The 22639-nt window shown below is 39.6% G+C and overlaps 1 protein-coding gene across 3 annotated transcripts in view; it reads right to left on the bottom strand.

The window, feature by feature from the left end:
- Positions 1-21026, bottom strand: part of sema5ba (sema domain, seven thrombospondin repeats (type 1 and type 1-like), transmembrane domain (TM) and short cytoplasmic domain, (semaphorin) 5Ba) — a 282636-nt gene extending 261610 nt beyond the window's left edge. For 2 of the 3 annotated variants that reach the window (XM_047370497.1, XM_047370496.1), the window contains exon 1: positions 20738-21019. The gene's annotated coding sequence lies outside the window, so the exon portion shown is untranslated. Of the gene's footprint in view, positions 1-20737 lie in introns of all 3 variants that reach the window. The other variant, XM_047370498.1, reaches the window with a different exon arrangement.
- Between the last annotated feature and the right edge of the window lie 1613 nt (positions 21027-22639).

Below are 22639 nucleotides of genomic sequence, written 5' to 3'. Positions count from 1 at the left end.
TTCACAGTGAATGACTGTATTAGGTCTTAGCATAGTGAGCTGCTGTGTCAACAAAATGCTTAATTACAATAACAACCATAGCAACAGCAACAGCACAATAACAGCAAGCTCATGAAAATTACATAACAAAACAAAAGAGTAATACTTCAGTGTCAGAGTCCCAAATGCATTCCATGCTGAAGAAGGCAAAAATCATTTGAAATGAAACCTAAATAAGACTAAAGTGAGGAAACAGCTCATAGAAAAACAAGATGAGGAAATACAAGAGACTGCCTGTAGAAAGCGGAACTAAATACAGATTAACTATAACTAATTCTTTAGTACAGAAAAACTCCAGGGGAGAGAAATATGCAATCAGCAAAGAAAAGAAAGGAACAGAGAGATTGATCTCTTAAATGAATGCTTAATCACTAAACACAGGCTTCCTTGCCAGCAGCAAACATCGCTGTGATTTCATGTGTTAGCTGTCCATCTTGTTGCAGAACCCGAGCAATCCTGTGTCATACTCACTGCCCTAATGAATAGGAGCACATCTCCAGTTAAGTAAAAAGACGTGTGGGCACAGCCGCCATCACTCCTGGTTTGTAAATTGCTAAGGGTGCCTGGGCTTCCTGCCAGCAGCGGCATGCTGTCGAAGCAGCAGGAGGGCATCAAGACTTGTTAAAGCCAGCTGCTGTTTGTAGAACTAAAACTCACAGAAACAGAGTTCTACCTTCACCGCCGGCCTGGGCTGGAAGTGTATGCATCAAGGAGCATATCTGCACTTCAGGGAGGGAAGTAACAATGGGATGTTTTCCATTTTAAGGTTTCCGAATGAGACAAATCATTTGAATGTAATCAGAGTTATGAGGTATGCCTCAAGTCACCGGGTACATTTAATGGAGAGCAAACTGAACCAAAAACAAGCCACTTATCTCTTCACTAATAAAACGAAAGTAGCCAATTTTAAGTCGCCCTGTGTGTCTGGAGCAGGGTGTCTTTGTTGTAATACAGCAGTGCATAGTAAAGGCTGCTTGAACTCCACCAGGACCTGACAGTAGGATTAAGTTGTATACCTGTCTGCACACTGTGAATAAGATTGCCATACTTCACAGAGGTGAACCTAAAAATAACTTATTATTGGTTAGAATGATCCAAAAATCCATTTTACATGTAAATGTCTTATTCTGAGTGACGCTAGGGTTGTGGCGGCATGCTGTCCAGACTCCAGTCTTCCAGTCAGTCTGCTGTGGTGTTTTTATTAACAGTGAAAGCCGCTTTGCAACAGTTTGCAAATGACACAAAAAGTTTAGACACGAAAAAACGACCTAAGACTAACTAAAAAGCCTGCTCTCAGTGTACCAGTTGAACTGAAATAATTCCAAAATCACCTGCCACTAAGGACTGCAATATTTTTGGGCACCCAACACAGATGAATAAAGCTGAAAACTAGACAGCACAGGTTTAAGAGCAAATGGAGAAATGTAAGTACATGCTTTTTGATGCTATGAGGCACATGGTCTACTTGGAAATGATGACACAATTGTGGAAAACTAAGGCTATCTGCCTTCACGTGGGAGCTGAAGAAAGATGGTTATTGCTGGAGTTTATCCATGGGGTGTAATGATGCATCCTGCTCATGAGATGAGGCAATGCAAAACATTGGGCTCATGAGAACAAGAGAAGACCAGATCTTACCAACTCTGAGTAATGCATTAGGCTTTTTACATTCAGTAAAAAAGTCCTAGTGGGAAAAACGCAAGAGTAATAAAAATTAACTATAGGACAGAATTGGAGAATGTAAAAAAAAAGCTTTAAAATGTTTGTACTGTACATGAAAACTTGAATAAAATTGGTTCCGGCCGATGTGCTTGTTTTCATCTGTGGCTGTAGCACACACTTCTGTTCTGAGATCGTTTTAGGTAAAAAGCAGAACCTCCTTGTTGCTTTTACAAATACAGTAAAGATTTTACAAATCACAAACTTTCTTTAAAACTCCTGATATTCCAGGTTTGATTAGTCCGTATATTGTGGTCCTTATGCTGATATGAAGATGCTGACAACATGTGAAGAAATTACTAACTACCACTGTTTACACTTTAAAATAAGAGTCTCAAACATTGATACAGGATCATAAGCTTAAAGCACTTACCTTCACATCTGGGGCTCATATTAACAGCTTAGACTTATTCAACAGGCAAAGTCATTTGACTAACAGCAATTAGACAGTGCTCCATGAGAAAAAATTGATTTCGAGGAGAAATGTTGAGTGTTTTAATATTGTGAGAGGTCACGCTTATTCATTCAGGACGTTTCTATGTTAGCGTAAGCTGGTAATAAAGTCAAGTCAAGTTTATTTATATAGCGCTTTCCAGCAACAAGGCACTCAAGGCGCTGTACATAAGGAAAAACATTACAATGATACCGAAAATCAAACAACAGAGGTAATTAAAAAAGAATAAAGAGAATAGAATGATGGATAAGAAAACGAAAGGAAAATTGGACTGAAAACCTAACTAATAATGTTTAGATAGCACATTCAAAGGCCACTCTAAACAACATTTTTAATCTTGTTTTAAAGCAATTTAGGGTTTCGGCGCTTTTACAGTTTTATTCCAGATTAGTGGAGCATGAGATCTAAAAGCTGTTTCTCTATGTTTGGTTCTGGTTCTGGGTATGCAGAGTAGATTTGAGCCAGAAGACCTGAGAGGTCTGGCTGGTTGATACACTGACAACAAGTATTTAAAATATTTTGGTGCTAAGCCATTCAGTGATTTATAGACTAACAGAAGTATTTTAAAGTCTATTCTCTGAGCGAGCCAGTGTAGGGACTTTAGAACCTGGGTGATGTGCTCCACTTTCTTAGTTCTAGTGAGGACGCGGGCAGCAGCGTTCTGGATCAACTGCAGCTGTCTGATCAACTTTTTAGGCAGACCAGTGAAGACACCGTTGCAGTAATCAATTCTACTAAAGATGAACGCATGAATTAGTTTTTCAAGGTCCTGCTGAGACATTAGTCCTTTAATCCTGGAAATGTTCTTTAGGTGATAGAGGGCCGACCTTGTTACTGTCTTTATGTGCCTCTGAAGGTTCAGGTCAGAGTCCATCACAACACCCAGATTTCGAGCCTGATTGGTGGTTTCTAGCTGTATTAAATGAAGCTGTGTGCTAACTTTTAAACGCTCTTCCTTTGGCCCAAAGATTATTACTTCAGTTTTGTTTTGATTCAGCTAAAGAAAATTTTGGCCCATCCATGCATTGATTTCTTCTAAGCATTTACCCAGCGCTTGAATAGGTTCGTAGTCACCTGGTGACATCGTAAAGTATAGCTGTGTGTCGTCTGCATAGTTATGATAACTTACATTGTTTATTAAAATCTGAGTTAGGGGGAGCATGTAGATATTGAATAGGAGGGGCCCTAAGATGGACCCTTGGGGAACTCCACATGTGATTTTTGTTGTCTCTGATGTAAAGTTACCTACTGACACAAAAAAGTCCCTGTCCTTCAAGTAGGATTTAAACCAATTGAGGGCTGTACCAGAAAGGCCGACTCAGTTTTCCAGGCGCTCTAATAAAATGGAGTGATCAACAGTGTCGAATGCTGTACTAAGGTCCAATAATACCAGCACTGTGGTTCTTCCGCTTCATTTATACGGATGTCACTGGAGGACCTTTCGCTCTAGAAAAAACATGAGAAGGAGAACTGCATAAAAGACAGCCATGCCGTAATCCCATTCCATTGTATACTTTACAATTTATTCTAAATGAGACCACAATAGAGAAAATTGACTTTGTGTTTCATTAAGCAGAATAAAAGTGAAGATTAAAATCCCAAATTACCAAAAAATTGTGCCCATCTGAAGTAAGAATTTATCTTATCCATAAATAACCATAAAAATGGTTCTGTTTGCAACTAAAACAACATGATCCAGCACAAAGTGGTACTTTTACTAGAAACCATCTTTATAACCACTACACCAGTGAGTAATAAATAAAATGGTTACATGTGATCTATAGTTTATCAGTAGATGTAGCTTTAGCTGCAGTTTTGTGCTGTATAATGTTCTACACAATACAACTACTTTTAAATAAAAAATGACACAGCATAGACAAAAAAGAAGCAGCTCTACCCTTTCTCTCCTTTATAAAAACATTTCTCATTTTATTTTTTGTGTCACTGCACATGAGCTATCAAAGCAAATGCACTTGCTTTCACAGCCTAAGCAGCAAATACCCGTTGCTTTGTATTTGTCATTTTAGGTTTTTTTATGGAAAATGCCATGAAGTTTATAGCCTCCAACAATTCTTTGCCTGCAGGCTGAAAGCCATTAGAGTGAGTCGCCGGAAAAGTATTTTTCTCCTGTTGTCTTCTCACTGTTCCAGATAGCATTATAATTCACTTGTGCCAAAATGAGAAGCCAAAAAGCTGTGCAGAAAATGAGAGAGCAGCATGAGTCTAAATAACACACATAGAGGCCTGTCTAACCCCTTGGTAATTGCCTGCGCTGGCGCGTTGATGTGACAAAAGTATTAATCTATCTGTCTTGATCATCCGGCCAGGTGTTCATGAACTGACCTACCCAGTGTACTTTAATCAGATAAATAAAATCCTGAGGGTTACATTCAAATTGGATTTAGTGCTGCTGAGATGAGGCAGGAAAACAAGGTCAGATCACTGCAGTCAGTTACAGTTGGAAAGACTACAGAGATGCAACATCATGAGACGCAATATTAGGAACGTCCTCAGTTCTCACAGTGAAAAGTTGTGTAAGCATAAGAAATGTAATTATTTTATAAAAGCTATTCCATCTTTTTTTTTGGGGGGGGGGGAATAAAATCAACTGTGTTTAACTGAATTCTATTCAGCTTTGCCCTAACATCTGTTCTGAATTGGTTTTATATAAATAAACTGAACTGAACCATACATTCTTTTACATATATTTAATCAATTTAATATTATATTTGAAAAAATAACCACAAAGTGTATCTTTTACCAAATCTCTTTGAAACCCTGCTGCCATCTGTATGTCTCCCACTTGCTGTCTTCCTTTAAGGAAGAAAAACACAAACCAATTTGATATGGGTGACGATACAGCAACAATAAATTCCAAAAAAACTCTTCAAGAAAGTCCCCTTTTAAAGTCAAACACCTCAGGAAGCCTGACAAGATCAGCAAACACAATGAAGCATTTACATTCTCAGAAATCTTATAGGTTGCTATCAGTTAGAGTAACTACTTCTAACTGACATAAAATCTTACAATTCATTCGGATGGGTTACAAGAAAAAGAGTTATTGAAACATGAGGTTCTCCATTGTGTGAATTTATATAGGCCTTTATAGAAATATTCCTTCCCCAAAGATTTACAGATAAGTTAGTGACACGACTGTTCCACTAGCGAGCAGCGGCGTAATTAGATATTGCACAATAAGATGAAAATGCCACGGTAATTCTTGCTAAACTAAAGTCTGTTTCGTTGCAATAATTGCTTAGCTTTAATGAGTCACAGATGTGTGCTTTCAGCTTGACACCCTGTTTATGTTTTAGTCCTTTTCTGAAGTAAGAGAGGATGTAGATCTTGAGTTGTTTTGTTGATAGATTTAACTAGTAAAGACTTCTTGCGGGACTGGTTGACAACATTCAGGTGCATAAGCAGACAGAAAAGATACGGACCTACTAACACAAGAGTCAACAACCTCTAAAGTCTAAGAGCCAGTTTTGCCCTCAGTCATGCTAAATAAAATGTATCTAGAGCTACAAAAATGGTATGACTGTTTGAAAAAATATATGTTTCTTAAAATACATACTTTAAAACATTTCAAAAGATGAGAAAAAGGGTTGCAGTTTCTGTTTGGAAGAAGTCTGGACTGCGTTCAGATGTAGATCTTTAGAACAACATTTTGGGTTCATGAAGAATATTTTCATTGCTTTCTTAACTTCAGTAACACCACAGATTGAGACAAACATGAAAACTACAGTGCAGTCAAGTTTGGATGGGACTGCTGTACATTAATTTACATTACAGATCCTTTAAAACATGATTTGTGAAACTTTTATTTATGATAAAAGGAATTTCTCAGTTTCCGTCTAAATATAGTTAAATCATGCCTCATCCAATTTTTGTGAAACCAACACTGTGTATCGTCTCGTCTCATGAGCTGGATGTATCATTAAGGGCAACACACTTCAGCAGCTTAGGACACCAGTTATAAATATAGCCCTATTACTTTCTATTAAACAACCTTCTCTGGGAGGTCTGGTTTGGTCAAACCTGCTCTATTTAAAGGTGTAAAAGTTTCCGCAGATAAAAGAACGAAATCTCTTCTGTCTTTGCACACTAAAGCAAGGTGCCAACATGGGTTACAGGCTCCAACTGCTGCTCTCCCAATGTGCATTCCCCTCCTCTAGTAGCAAAGCTGTGTATAAATCAGGTCAGTGGTTTGAGCCTTTCCAGTCCATACATCAAAGTGTCTGGGGGAATGTAACTAAACCCCACATTGCCATCTGATGTGAGACTGCTAGATGAATAAACATAAGACCTCCCTGATGCAGGATGCTGAAAATATCACGCCATCTAAAAAGAAAAAAAAATGATTCAGGATTTTGAGGCTGTAATTAAAAAAGCAATATCCAAAACAAGTTTTAGAAATTTGAGGTTTTCCTTATGCATAACATCTCTGCAACAGGGGTTTGCCAATGTTTTGCCATTTAGAGAAACGCTATATGTTCAGGACCACTACTGGGATCTGAGCCATAGTTTAACAAAGAGGCTAAAGCTACTCGTAGGGGCTGATGAGTGGGGCTGTTGGCCAAGGCTAGCGAGAGCAATCGGCTGTGAGCGGGGGTACACATTCGCTCTGAAATCAGACTTCCACAGGATTTACATGTAGCTAAAAACGCCTCTTTTCTACCCTGCTCAAAGTATCTGTGGACATAAACGGATGAGAAAACCCCCAAACAGATGTATCCCTGTGAAAAAGACAGACAGGTGTAGAAAACTGGCAAGGTAATGAATCCACAAAGTAATCTGTGTACGTCTGCACATTCTTTAAGCCTTTACAAAGTTTTACAGTGGAACTAGGTAGTTTGTGTGCTCTGGGCTACTCTACACCCTTATCAGCATATGACAGCAGGGTAACTGGTCAGGCGATGGAAACAAAAAAAAGCCTTTGAAGGTGTTGAAAGGGAATTTCAGGTGTTAAGGCAAAAAAAAGTTTTTATTCCATTGTTAACTCATGGTTATACACTATGCAACATGGCGACTTGACCAAGGTTCCTTTTAGTTGCTGTGTTATGTATATATAAAAGGGGGCTAAGAAGGTGCAGTGATGTGCAAAAACCAGGGTCTTTAAAAGAGGGTCTAACAAAGTGAGATCCAGGTGAGTAACATGAAAGCAGAAAAAGGTGCTGTAGCAGAGCTTAGAGGGAGTTTCAGAATAAGATATGTGAAACTGTATTTGCAAAATAAATGTAATAGGTGATGTTTATAATGTGAATGTCAAACTCCTTAATCATCTAATCCTGGCTCTTTAAATATCGACTCTATGTCTGCATGACTATTGGCATGAGACTGCACAGTTGGCTGCTTATCTCCATCGTGCAGATGTTTGGCCCCTGGTCTTCCATCATTTTACTTCCTTGTTAACTGGCTGCATGCTAATCAGATGTCATATGACACATTACACCGCTGGCCCCTCTCTCCTGGCAAAAACCACTTAGACTTGTTTGATGTTTCAGCACACGATGCATGTATACCCTGAGAAAATGCTGACAGAAATATTTTGGTTTTCATCAGCGGGGTGTAGAGGATTGATTTTCAGAAGACACACAGGTGAATCTCATTTCCTCTTTGGCCTAATCCAAAATGTCAATATACTTCTGCTTTAATCCACCAAGTCGGAAAAGTAATACATTTTTTCATGTAAACAATTTACATGATTGCGAATAAAAACATTTCTATTTTCCTTACTGGTGAGATGAGGCCCTGCGTGTTTGGACAGTGACATGCGGGGCTTGTAAAAGCTGAATGTCTCTGTTTCTGCCAGGACATTAATCACTGTCACGCTGTGTCTGCCTTAGTCTGAAATAGACCCTCTTCCAATATGCTACGCCCCCCCCACCCCCCCACGCGGAGAACCACCTTCATCCCCATAGCAACCAAAGCCAACCGCAAACCAACTCAAGCAGAGCTGAGGAGGTAGTGGGGCACAAAAAATGTTTTAACAATCAAATTCTTGCTGCTTGAGGACGCAGGACCTGACACGCAATCTTTCCTGTTGGACCTGTTTGTCAAACTTGTCGGTTGTGAAAGATAGCACAATCTTTGCTCATTGGACTCACAGCTGATCGCCATGTCAAAAATAAGACAAATTTCCTGCTCTTAAGCCTCACACTCAGACAAGTAGTTACGGTAAATTCCTATTTTCGTATGTTTTCCATGCCTAGCTCCCCTTGAGTTGTTAATTAAGGCCACTCTTGCAGCAGCCTCAGCTACAAGCCTCAAGTCCAAAAATGAGCCTCTTAATATGTAACATGAATCACAAATCCGCCATTTTGGCAGAGAAAAGCAAATTCCCACCAGTTCATTGGCGTAACACCAAGAGAGTTCTGGCAAAAACCAAAGGAAAGGTCAACACATGCAGCAGGGTAATTTTTCCTGAACGTCTGGCAGGTTAAGCTTGAGCACAGCTTGGTTCTGCTCATTGGTACGCAGGTCAAATGAAAGAAAAAAAAAAGAGCAGACAATAAATAATAGGCTGGTTTGATTCTGTGAGAAATGCTTAGATGTTTTGACATCTGATATGGGAGCTACGTCTGTAGCTGTCACACAAAATAATATCTGCTCTCTGTTATTGCCTCAGTTCTGTCACCAGCATAAAATGGTGTCATTTTGAGTGTCAGCACAAGATTGTATATATATTTATATATTTAATCTCAATGTCTCTGAACCAAAAGAATCCCATCTCAGTCATGGCACATTTCTTCCTGATGTTATGTTGCAAACATGAAAGGCTGTATTTTCCCCCATTAAGAGCCAAAGCTCCCTTTAAAAGCATTCTAGAGGCTTTTCTGTTTCTGAAAAAATACCCCTAATAATAAAATGAAACAAATTCTAAGGCTTTACTTCTTCAAACAAAAAATACAAACACTACTTTAAATGGTTATCTTATACTAAAGCTTACTCTCTCCCCCCAAAACTTTGTGAACTTTAAACATAATTGAAAACTATTTTGTTCATATGAAATACACTCAAGGATTTATCCCACTTTTTTTACCACATTACAAATATAAATGAAAATTAAATAAACAGCTAAAAGTTTGATTAGTTAGGACAAGGATATGTACTTCAAAAACACATCTTTATTACCCCTAGTATATATGCATAATGAAACTGCGAGGTGAGGAAGGGTTGGGATTTTTTTTCTCAATAGCATACACCAAAACCGTTTTTTATGGCATGCTTGATGTTTTTTTTTTTTTCAAGTATGCAAAAATATATTCTTTTGCAGAGTTTGATGGAACCATACACACTGGATGGTGTGAGTATGCATTAACCAAGGAGTATGTCAGTTTTATGTCAGGCGACAGCCTTTGGCTTACAGTGCCAATTCTGGTATTAGCTTAAAGATGCGGCATAAATCCATGTTAAATAGATAAATATGCTGCGAGCAGACTTGCAGTTGTAGACAAGAGGTGAATTGACCTGGAGCCAGAATAGCAGGAAAAAGCGGGGTTGTAGTTCTTCTGTGCTGTAAAATGCCCATGGCTAACATTTAAGTTATCCAGTAAACTTGTTTACATTAATTTTATACTGTGGTATTTTTCATCTAATAAACTACAAATTATTCTCACCCCATGTTTGTTTTATATGAAGTCCTGTTTTTTTCACCCAAAATATTTTATTCGACTTGTTTTACCTCGTAAAAGCATTTTGGTCCAACTACTAGTGTGGTTTTAAATGTGCCTTATAAATAAATTGACAATGACATAAAGCACCGGGGTCATTCAGGAGCATCCTGTAAATTCCAGCACATGTTGGGAAATGTAAATGATTGATTACAATGGTAAAGAAGTCTGCAAATAGGCAAAGTCCCCACAGAAAATGAATTTCTCTTCTATACACCAACAAAACAGACATCTTACTGCACATTGTAACCAAGATAACAAGACAGGACACACAACCTTCCAAGCTCGGTACCCAAGTCAAGCAAGCAGGTCAAATTCCCATTGTTATTGTGTCTCATACTTTTACCCCTGCACTTTTGTATGGCTTCTCTTCATTAGTCTCTGGTAATTCTCTGAGTAAATTTTTCCAGTATTCTGAATTAATGCTGCTGTAATCATCCTCCTCACTATCTTGACTGCAGGTTGTCATTCTGTTGTAATTTTGACCTCTGGGCCTGTGTTCACCTCACTACGCTGCCCTGATTAGGCGGCCTTAGGTGAGTGTTCACCTATTTCTGTATCAATTTCATACTTTCGTTCTTTTGTTTTCATAACCAGTGCACTAACTGCTCAACAATTGCCAAAGCTGTACTCTATGGGCACAAATAGACAAAACACTGAAAAGAGGTACATTGTTGAGATAAGGGTTTTAAAAGAGAAATGGTCACTTGTAACACAATCAAATGAACTTTTTTAAAATTTGCTGAGTTTTAGACAACATGCTTATTTCCCAAAGAGCAGTCCTTGTTATATGGTGCCAACTGCAGACATTCAGAAAAACAAACACAGCAGTTAACATAAGCTCATCAAACGTTCTTGTGAAAACAGCGAGGTAACCGAGAGACGTCATTATGCACAACTTGGACTCCTTGAGATGCAAGTTAGTCCTTTCATAAGATGTACAGGAGAAAACATTTAAAGGCTCCTTATTCTAACACTCAAAAATGAGCATGTGAGATGGAAATGACAATAAATAATATAGTCACAGAGCACTACTGTCTATTTCAAATATTATGTATTGCATCTGGCTTTGGGCTTGTGAGAATCACATAATTTCTATGTTTTTAGGGAATAATATGTAGGCAAAGATTAGGTAATTAGATTAGTTCAAACATAAATTAGTTTAGTCTAGAGCTGAAAAAGTTCATTGCATTAATCGTGATTAATTGATTATTGAAATAATCGTCAACTAATTTAGAAATCAGATAATTGTTAAGTGGAATATAAACATTCTAAAATATGCCATTTGCTGAAAGAGCAACCTACACAGAGCAGTAATTAAGCCAAAACTATATATATATTTAAAAAAAAGATACATATTGCATTTAAGATGAAAAACCTTCTTCGTCTCTAAATAAATTCTATCCAGGACTCCTCAAATTGTATAGCTTTAGCTTCACCTGGTTCAAATTCTGTAAAAACATTTCTTATAAAGCACCTTTTGCTATCAATTGTTAATCAATTAATCAAAAATAGAGTCAACAGATTAATCGTTTAGTATAATAATGGTTGCAGTTGCAGCCCTCGTTCAGTCCAAATTCAATCTGCCAAAACTTCCTTATTACAACACAGAAACATCATGTATTCCAATCAGGGAAATGGCAAAGAAGATCTAGATAATGTTTTTTGTTCACAGACGTTGCTCAGAATGTTTTATTAAATGTTTCCTGTAACATCGTCTTAAAATGTCTTTGCAAATATCAAAAAAAGACAGGTGTGCAGAGCAAAAGTGTATCTTGGATACTTAAGACTGACAGTTCCTCCTGTGCTTGTACATATGCCTGTGATATTATCTTTCAGACCAAATTCTGGGTGAGGGACATCTGCCCTGAAACATATAAAGCAGCATAAAATCATTAGGAAAATGCCACAAATCACAGCCTTGACACGTGGGTGTCCAATTATACATGCTACAGGAATGGAGAGACCAGCTGCCAGTCTCCGCTAACCGCTGCTATCCAAGCCTATTAATAAAGGAAAAAGCATACAAAACCACACATATTCACAGCTGTAAACAGACATTCAGAACAAACAGCCACATTCACCAACACCATATTGTTGACTGGCAGAGATGCATGTGCTGGGCTCTAATGAGCCAGCTATGTCACCAGAAGCAGTTAATCACTGACACGGAAAACAGGACCAAAGCTGATGAAACTTTAGGTAAGCACATTAGGAACTCTTGACTGCTTTTTCTATCTGCCTTCAAAATCTCTTGCACTGATGCAACAGCAAACATAATGTACAATGCTTTATAATAGGGCAACTCATAAAGCCTATTTTAAGGTCACTCTGTTTCTTTTGAGAGCATGAATTCATAACCGGATAAGTGCCCTAGGAGTTTCAAGTGTATCTGCATCCAATCCTGGTTTGAAGGGTCTTACAACAAATCTATTATTACAAACTGAGTGATTCGGTTCGGAAGAGACAGGGCCATTACAGAGTATGTCGGGGTAAAATTAAACCCAATTCCACATGGAGAGTTTTTAAAGAAGCACACAGAACAGTTAAAAGCCAATGATCCTTCAGAATAATACTAGGATTCAATGCAAAAGTATGACACTAAACATTTTTCTATTACTATGGAAAAATCTAGATATAAGGTATAATAAAGGAAAACTTTAAATTTATGTTATAGCAGTGCTTTCTTCTTTTCACCTACAGTAAAAAAAATCCAAACACGGGGAAATATTTTAACAGAACTGTGCTCATCCTTCGAGTAAAGACGGCATTGAAACTGTTCTGGCAGCTCAGAATTAAAAATTTAGACATTCTTTAACTTTTTATCATAGGAAGGTAATCCCTCTTGCATTAATAATAACAGAGCTAATATGGATTTCGGATAGAAATAAAACTTGAATCCACAGCTTACATCACCTCTGAGTTCACTGTGAACACACCACACCACGCCTCCCAGCCACAAACCATAGGGATACCTTGTTGTGATAAATTAGGGGCTGTAAAAAATGTATAACTAAGTTCAGTTTACCCAACACTGACCATCCTGCAATGTACCATCAGAAAACCTTCCCCTAAGCAGTGCCAAGAATCACAAGATTACAGGAAAAAATAGGGAGAATTCGCGGGTTCTGTTATAAATCTTAAGCCATTATCAATCCATACAAGGTTTTTCAGAATACTCACCCTTGCATTTGAATACATATTTAGCTCCTGCTAGAAGAGGATTCTTTGTAGAAGTCCAAACACAAGGCATCACAGTTAACTGGAAGTTCAGGTGAAACTGATGACTTTAGCTCTTACTGGATCTCAGCCCAATTGAACACTTGTTGTAGATTATGGACCAGCATTTTGGACAGCACTCTCCAAGACAACACTGGCTTCTGGAATCAGTACCAAGATCCAGAGAAGCAGTTCTGGCACCACATCACTTGGTCAGTCCTTTGCTTTGTGCTGTTTTTCTTGGGTTTATTAGCTTTCTGGAGGTGACTGTTAGAACAAATAAAATTTTGCATTCATTCATAAGGGAAATTGCTGAATTTCAGAATTATAAATCCAGGAATCAAGCTTCTTTAAAATAAGAATACTTGATTCTGAGTAATGTCCATGTTCCTTAAGTATATCCTATATCCTGTTACTTAAATATCCTAGATGACTTCTAAAGAAAAAAGACCACTTCATTGTCTTTAAAACAATCTAATAGCCCAGAGAACTCACAGAAACCAGCTGTAAAGGAGTATTCTAGCTATGGCATGAGAACAATGTTCCCACCATCCCCACAATGAGCACAACACCCATCTTCCAACCCAATCCTCCGGGTCACATCAAGCCTTGAATAAGCCCCCTTCCTAAAGCTTCTGGGGGTTTCAGCCATGCATCCAGAGAATCAATGGAAACAGTGTGTACCCTCAGCTGCCCCCACCTCCACCCCAACAATGGCCAAATCAACTGTGGGAGCACTTTCTTTTCCTTTTGCCGCTCTTTTATTCCCATCCTGCTCAGACCATGCCAAGGTTCAACAGAGGAGGGACGGGAGAAGGAAAAAAGGCACATGCCTTCACGTCCGCTTCACATGCACACAAAGGGAAAAGTCCTCAGATTGCTCAGACATGCACGCATGCGTACATGCATGTATACGCACCTTGAATAAAAGCGAGACAATTCAAGTTAAAGAATGTCCTGCCACAAATAAGCATCCAAAACCTTTTACCATGTATTTATTTTTTTTTTTTTTGCCTATTTGGGCACTAAAATCAAACATATATGAATGAGGAGTTCCAACAATTTTGCTGAATTCTGATGTCTTTTGAGTTTTTGTCCTCCCTAATCAGAAAATAAAACTTGTGCATAAATTTGTAAGCCAAAAGGGATCTCCTGCCTGTTTTATGTCCTAAAACGTGTATTTGTTTGTGTAAATGCACGAATAGCAGTACTGGGTAAATGGAAATGGAACAAACACGATAATGTTGAAGCAACAAATTGAGACTGCTGAGTCGGATCAAGCATTAATTAGCGGATTGCAGACAGAATGCAGGAGCGTTGCTTCCATATCAGATTTCACAGACAGTGAGGTTGTGTGTCGGAGAGGAGAAAGGCCAGGTTACAGACAGAAGGAGGCCTGTGAGTGAAGGCCACGCTGAGTTCCCTCTGCATTCAGGAACAATGAGATCCTGGGAGACTGATGGGACTCAGACAGACATGCTGGAATTATTCATTTTAACACTCTGGCTCAGACCACCGGCTTCCTGCTCTAATTGTCCGCTCATTCATTACAAGCACACTTTCTCCCTCGGTGCACAAAGATCATAAGCATATTCTCATCAGGTTGTTGTTGAGGTCTAGAAGTTCTTCACTTACAGCAAAACTGTCCATGGACCCCCATGAAATTAAATAAAAAGTTAAGCGCTATCCAGATACGAATGTTCCTCCACAAGTCGGCAAACAGCTGAAGAATGATTTCATTTCAAATAAAACAAGGGGCGCTCAGGTACAGGACCTCAATCAGGGTTTGGAGTGCATGTGAATTGAAAATGGTGACATTTGTGTCAGTGCTGTGGGACAACATAATCACATTCAGCTGTTGAGGCAGTATGGCTCTGCATTCCCGCTGTAAAGAACACAGAGGATATCGAGGTGAAAAGCTGCCGCCTCAAATCACAGCGCCCGAAGCTATGATTTCACCTCTGGCATCATATTTACATAAGAGAGAGCAACACACCCTTCGAAGTGGGTCCTGAATATACACGGCCACTTTAAAGAAGCATCTCGCTGTGTCTGTGTCTTCCTTCCCCTTGAAACACCTGAAACGAAAGGGGACGAAGTTTCCCTGTTTTGTTTTTCCTGACCTGATCACCATGTGAATCCTGCCCAAGAAGACCACTTTAAAGGCTAATATACAATGTCCTGCAAAGGTATTCACACCCATTAACTTTTCCATATTTTGACACAGCCAAAAACCTTTTATGTATTTTATTGGGATTTTTAGTGACAGATCAACACAAAGTAGAGCATAATGCGAGAAAAAAGAGAAAAACAAAATCTTACAAATAAAAAAACTGAAAAGTGTGGCGTGCACTTGTATTTCTGATACAGAGACGGTGACTCGAGTTTGAGACTCCGACTCGAGTCACACTTAAGTCGCTCAACTTTTTCTTTCAACATAAATGCCTATTTATATTTCTAATCAGGTAAATATTACATTTGATCAATTTTAATAATTATATAAAGCAGCCTTTAACAGTTTTTAGCATGCTTAATTAATTAATTAATTAAATGCTAAAAGATTTAGACATAGCTGCTTAAGTTATGCCTAAGGAAAAGAGTACTAATTTAAATCCTGACCTGGGGCAATCCAGGGTTACAGTTGCACTAGATGTGATAGATTTGCAGAGAAAATGTTTATTTCAGTTGATACAGGCTTGAGATTGGACTCGAAATTAGGGTGAAAGCAATGAGACTTGACATGGACTGGAAAAAAATTATATGTGAACATCTGTGCTCTGATACCCAAAATAAGATTCAGTGCAACCAGCTGTATTCTGAAGTCACTATATTGTTAAATAGTTAATCTCAGTATTATTTGTTGTATAAACTTTACTACCTCTTGGCCAGGACTCCCTTGAAAAAAGGGTTCTTAATCTCAATTGGACTTTCCTGGTTAAATAAAGGTTAAATTTAAAAAAAAAATTTGTTATTTGAAGCAGTCAGTTGTTTCTTTTAGCCAACATTAACAAACAAACAGCATCATTGAGACCAAGGAACACACCAGACAGGTCAGGGGCAAAAATCTCACAGAGCTCTGTTCAATCTATCATCTGAAAACATGGCCGTCGACCTAAACCACCTAGCTGAGCAAGGAGAGAATAAATGAGAAAAACAAACAAGTGGTCTATGGCTATGACTCTGGAGGAGCTGGAGAAATCCACAGCTCATGTGGAAAAATACCTATCAGCAGGAAAACCATTAGTCATGCCCTCCACAAACCTGGCTATTTATCACAGAAAGCTAACAATGCACATCACCCCGAACACTCCACTCCCACTGTGAAAATAGTGAGGATTATTTTCTTTCAGAAGGCACAGGGAACCTGGTCTGAGTTGATGGAAAGATCTTTGGTCAAGGAAATCCTGCAGCAAAATCTGCTACAGGAGCCTTGAGACACGTCCGGAGATTCAACATGCAGCAGAACAATGACCCAAAACATACAGCCAGAGCTACAATCCAGAGATTTATATCGAAGCATATAGATGTTGGATTCAGGATATAAATCCAATTAGAATTTGTAGCATAAAGAAAATTACTGTTTGCAGAAGCTCTTTATCTATTCTGGCCAAGCTTGAGCTATTTTGCAATTAAGAATTGACAAATATTTCTGTCTCTTGATGAAAAAATCTGGTAGAGACACCCCAAAAGTCTTCCAGCAGTAACTCTGGCAAGTGGCGGCTCTGTGAAGTATTGGTTCCTAATCACCATGAGAATTTGTCCCTAACTACCTAAGAAAAAGTGAAGTCTGGTCCACTTGAGAAGCAACAGATGTTCTGAAGAGCTGATTTGATATAGATGAAAAGTTTCCCAATAGCTTGTGAAATACCATGCTGTAAAAGCTGTGTACTTCAACTTTGTGACTCACTTTGGCTCGTGGAAGAGCTACACCTTCTGACGACAAAACAAGTCTTTCCATGCTGGGAATAACATTACTTTTCCCTCACAGTTCCCACTGTGTTATTTGGAGCTGCTGATAAAGTATGTGCAAGGAAATTACCAAAAGAGCATGGCACTAGACTGGACTTAATCATACTTCTTATCTGAATCCATCTGTTATCTCTAGACAGACAGATTCACAGCAACACCCAGACGCTTTGTGGAGGTCAGGCCGTATTCAGCACGCCATCCTCCTTTTGTTTTCAGGGGTAATATCAGATGGACGAAAGGACAGATCAAGTACTTCTGGCATTAAACTTTCATAACCATTTGTTCCTCTCAAATCATGCCTGACAACAAAAATAATTCAAATAGCACAGTTTACAAATGCATCATAAAATTTCTGATAAAGAGCCCGCTGCGTCATCTAAGCAAGACTTATCATATTTGTTAATGGAGATGAATTATTCATGTCTACGCCTGATGACATGAAGATACGGGCTCCTGTGTGTAAATGAAACAAAAACACTCCCGCACACTGTACAGCAGGGATAAAGAGAACTGGAAAGAAGGTGAAAGTAAACAAAGAAGTGGTCCAGGAGGCTGAGAAAGGGGAGAGTGCAGGAGTGTGTTTTAGGTGCTGGTCCGGTACTCCTCTCACTCGCCCACCCCACCCCACCCGGCCTGGACCTGTCAAGTGCCCCTCATAAGTTCATCAAAGATGAAAACCTATTTTCCATTTGAAAGCATGGAACCGGGAAACGAAAGGCGTCTCCTCGGCTTACAAAGGCGTTAATCATCCATAGGACAAGCATGTGGGCCTGAACAAACCTGTAGGAATAAATGAATATCAATCAAAAGTTGGGGGGATATATGGCATTCATCGCACATGTTGATGAACGAACAAAGCAACAAAAAGCTGAAGTCAAGCCAACTCCACAGGGTATAAATGAGGCTGTTATAGCTGAATATGCATGAGGAGGGATAATGATATGATTTGTTACTAAGTCAGGATAAATTAATTGATTTCATGCCACCAAATATTTTTCTCTGTGGTCTTATGCAGCAAAAACACAGTTGTTTAAAAACATAACAGGGTTGCTGTCAAAAGATTTACAGGGTTGGCCATTAATGATCTTGGACACCAAAAATCAAAAGCTATAGCAGAATTCAATCAGTTTAATGATGCCGTAGTCAGATTTAACGAAACAAGCCTAAAAAATAAGATACAATTCAATTAAATTTACTTTACACCCTTGGAAAACAACATGCAATGGTTAGGTTTTCTTTTCTGCTTTGCTATTTTGTTAATATTATTTAGTTACGATTTTAAAAAAAGCTTTAAGACACGGACCCCTCTGGTGACATAACACAAGGAATAAGGCAGTTGAGTAAAGCTCTTTTTGTAACGCTCGTCTCTTTTGTCTCTTCAGTCACAACTTTCATATTCCTCCTTCAAAGATGTTTAGGTTTATTCTGTACAGCTGCACAAAGATGTATTGAAACTCATATTTGAGAACACAGCTCAGGGAAGATTTGCCAAAAATAAAACACATAGAAGCTGCTTGTGAAAACGACCGGGATGGACTGGACAGGAACTCTAACACTTTAAAATCTACGTGGGAATCAGTCAAAAAGTGCTTGTCTACCATAGGTCTTACTATTCCCACCTAATCAACTCGATTCCTTGTATCTGTGATGTCATCGGCCCAAATACAAACAAAGCAGGGTTCTTTTTTTCAGTGACTTTTAATAAATGTGTATTTTGTTAAATCCTGCAGTGGAAATCTATGCTTCATTACCCAGATGCATTTATTTGTTTTGGGCTTGGTATGAAAGCTGAAAAAAATGAAAATAAAATAAATAAATGTGGAATTCCTATGCTAAATTCATACTTATGAATAATAAAACAACATTGCCCATTTAAGACTGTCCTGCACTGCTATTGTGATGGCCAGCAAATTTACAGGGGGCCATTGTCTCCCAGCCCCAAAAGTACCCCCCACCGCACACACACCCCTTTCTGGCACCATTATGCATTAATCCAAAGCACAAACTTGTCAACCTTTGCCAACACAAACACCAGCCATGCTCAGTTGGATTTTAGAGTTATTTTCCTGCTAATGAATTCACCACCAATTTGTGACTTTGACACTGAACAACTGCATCTCAATAAAATCCTGCAACTGAAGAGAGAATAAGGCAAAACAGTTTAGGACCGTCGGTAACAGAAGTGGGGTAAACATATCATTCAAGTGGAAAAAGTTGGTTGATTCATGTGGTGGGAGTGACTGATATTTTCAGCAACTAAGATCAGCAAATAGAGCAAATCTGTCTAAAAGCCACTGGCAGATAAAAACCTGTGTTAAGGTATGCTTGAAAAGTAAGCACTTTAGACAAAAAAAAGTCACCCTGGCAATAATCCATTAAAGCAGTTAAAGCAAGCATTTTCTATTCATTTGTCGTAACTTTCCACCACAGACGAGCCTTGTCTGCCTTTGTGGCAGTGAACTTCACCTGGCAAGGTGCTGCACAGTGCTGCTCAACACTGTCCTCTGTCGGGCATTTACAGAACAGCGCCACTAGCCAATAATCAGCCTTACAACATACAAGGAGAGCCTCTTCTGCCGTTTTCACGTACAGCCTTTCTTTGTTGTTTTATTTTCAGTCTAGGGAGCTCTCTGTTGGACATTTAGCCTCGTTTAAGGATTCAGGATTAAACTAATCTGGACTGGATCAAGGAGAAACGGAGAAGCAATCCATCCCAAGTGACAAGCTCATGAATAAAGACTTTCTGGGTTCAGTTATGGTGATATCAGCCACAAAAAGTGAGGGTGTTTTTATTTTATATTATTTTTGTTAGGACGAGGGATATAATGTGAAACACGTGTGATGCGTAAAACACGCGTAAAAGCTGATAACTCAAAGGGCTTTGGAGTGTCATTTACCATCCTCAATTGTAGAAAAAAGCAATGCAATCATGTGTTAAATACGAGATTTAGTTTTGTTTTAAAGTTTGTGCCGCAGATTAAGTTTCAGCCACAAATTGTAAGCAAAACATTCTCCTTGCGTAAACGATTTTTCCTAAAAAAAAAAAAACACACACATCTGGTATGTTTCTTGTAAACACTATTTCTAAACTTCAATTCTCTGTGGATATCAGAAGCACAAAATAAGTTTGAGACAGTGCATCTGTAGGCAGGCTGAGACAACTCCTGCAGCCCACAAATGCGCCTCTGATCTTGGGATGAAACGTGAGTGGAAAGTAAAAACTGGCAAGGCATACAAAAACTACCCTTAACAACACCTTAATACAGAGGAAACAACGTTCATGTCCAAATAAAGTATGGGAGAAAAATTATTTCAAAGTGTGGAAAATTTTCTATAAATAAAAAAGCAGAAACCTAAATATGCACAAATCGTAGTGTGTTGATGAAAAAAATGGTCCCGAGAGACGGACCCCTCCGTATGCCTGAGTAGGGCTCCAAAGTAGCCAGACCATTACTGATGGTGGGTGTTATGCACGATATAAGCGGCTCGTTTACTCTATAAATTAAAAACCCTGAATCAATGTCAGATTATATTATTTTCGCTTCTAAATGCGAAACTGACGCAGAATCCCACCAGAAAACTGGCCAAAAAAGTGCTTTGTTTTTGTCATCCCAGGCATTTTTGCAAAAGAAAACAAAACAAAAGTGATTTTTTTTCTCCTTACCTCTAATGCAGATTGTATTCCTCTGGATGATGAAAATACCAGTCGGATGAAAAAAGAGGGTAAAAGATAGTCAATCTCGCACTTTTCTGCAGCGAAGACAGAAACAGGTTCTATGTGTTGTTTCCTCAGCCACTGTGCGTTCCTCTCCGGGAAACCTGCAGCCGACAACTGCGCTCTCTTCTCCTCCGTCGGGCGATACCACCGGGTTGAAGAAGGGGGAGAGGAGAGAGAGCAGGGGAAGGAAAAGAAGGGAGGAGGATGTGGGGGAGTAAAGAGAGATGGGGCCGATTTGCAGGCGTGGTGTGGAGGAAGTGCAGATGGAAAAACCTGGAGTGCTGGAGGTGTGTTGCTGCAGATTCTTCGGCTCAGAAGGCAAGCAGACTGGATCGGAATTAAGAGCATCCGGGGTTTCTGGGAAAGGTCTGGCCCTCATGTTGATCGCTGGGGGGCCGCTAGAGCCTACCTGCTGGATGGTAACCTGGCAGTTTAACTCCCAGGGTATCAGGGAACCTTTAACAACAAAAACAAGTTATGTACAGTTCAGATGCAACATAACCAAAGCTCTTCTCTTCTCTTCTCTTCTCTTCTCTTCTCTTCTCTTCTCTTCTCTTCTCTTCTCTTCTCTTCTCTTCTCTTCTCTTCTCTTCTTTTCTCTTCTCTTCTCTTCGCTAAAATATATATAGAATAGATTTCCATAACAAATGTGGACAATATATAGAGAGATTAATTTTAAAAAACATTAAAAAAATTCATTTTTTATATTAAAAATATTAAAACTTTGTTACAATTTACAGTAGAATATCTCTAATCACAGGGTCACAATTATACATACAGGATCTAGTATATATCTAGAACAAACACACTCTAGGCAGGAGGTCGGAGATCAACGTTGTAATTGTGTCTTCGGACCTTCAGCTGCAGGTCTTGGACACACGGGTGAAGAGAGGGGATGAGCTGTCCACCAATCACCACGTGGTGGTGAGTTGGAATCGCTGGAAGAAGAGGAAGACTTGGCAGGCTCAAGTGTATTGTGAGGGTCTGCTGGGAACGTCTGACGGAGCCATCGGCCATGGATGTATTCAACTCCCACCTCCGGGAGAACTTTGACCAGATGCCAGGGGAGGCTAGTGGGCATAGAGTCCAAGTGGAGCATGTTCTCCGCCTCTATTTTTGATGCTGCCACCTGTAGCTGTGGCCATAAGGCTGGAGGGAGTCTGGTTGGAGGACCAGTGGATTTCGTCTCTTCCTTTTGCAGATGACGTGGTCCTGCTGGCCCCCTTCAGCCAAGACCTACAATATGCACTGGGGCGCTTCGCAGACGAGTGTGAAGTGGCTGGGATGAAGATCAGCTCCTCCAAGTCCGAGGTCATGGTTCTCGACCGGAAAAGGGTGGCTTGCCCTCTTCAGGTTGGTAGGGAGTTCCTGCCTCAAGTAGAGGAGTTCAAATATCTCAGGGTATTGTTCACAGGTGAGGGAAGAATGGAGCAAGAGATCAACAGACAGATCGGTGCGGCTGCCACAGTATTGGGGACGCTGTGCTGGTCCGTTGTGGGAAGGAGAGAGCTAAGCCAAAAAGCAAAGCTCTCAATTTACCGGTCAGTCTACATTCCTACCCTCACCTATGGGCATGAACTTGGGGTCAAGACCAAAAGAACGAGATCCCAGATACAAGTGTCTGAAATGACTTTCCTCCACAGGGTGGCCATTTACTCCCTTAGAGATATGGTGAGGGGCTCGGCCATCCAGGAGGGGCTGGGGGTAGAGCCGCTGCTCCTCCACATCGAGAGGAGTCAGTTGAGGTGTCTCGGGCATTTGTACCGGATGCCTCCTGGACGCCTTCCTCAGAAGGTTTTCCAGGCATGTCCCACTGGGAGGAGGCCCAGGGAACGGCCAAGGACACAC

This window comes from Girardinichthys multiradiatus, chromosome 7 (assembly GCF_021462225.1).
Source record: "Girardinichthys multiradiatus isolate DD_20200921_A chromosome 7, DD_fGirMul_XY1, whole genome shotgun sequence".
In the NCBI taxonomy this organism is placed as follows: Eukaryota; Metazoa; Chordata; class Actinopteri; order Cyprinodontiformes; family Goodeidae; genus Girardinichthys; species Girardinichthys multiradiatus.
The sequence above is the reverse complement of the archived record's forward strand: the minus strand, read 5'-3'. Positions and strand labels throughout refer to the sequence as shown.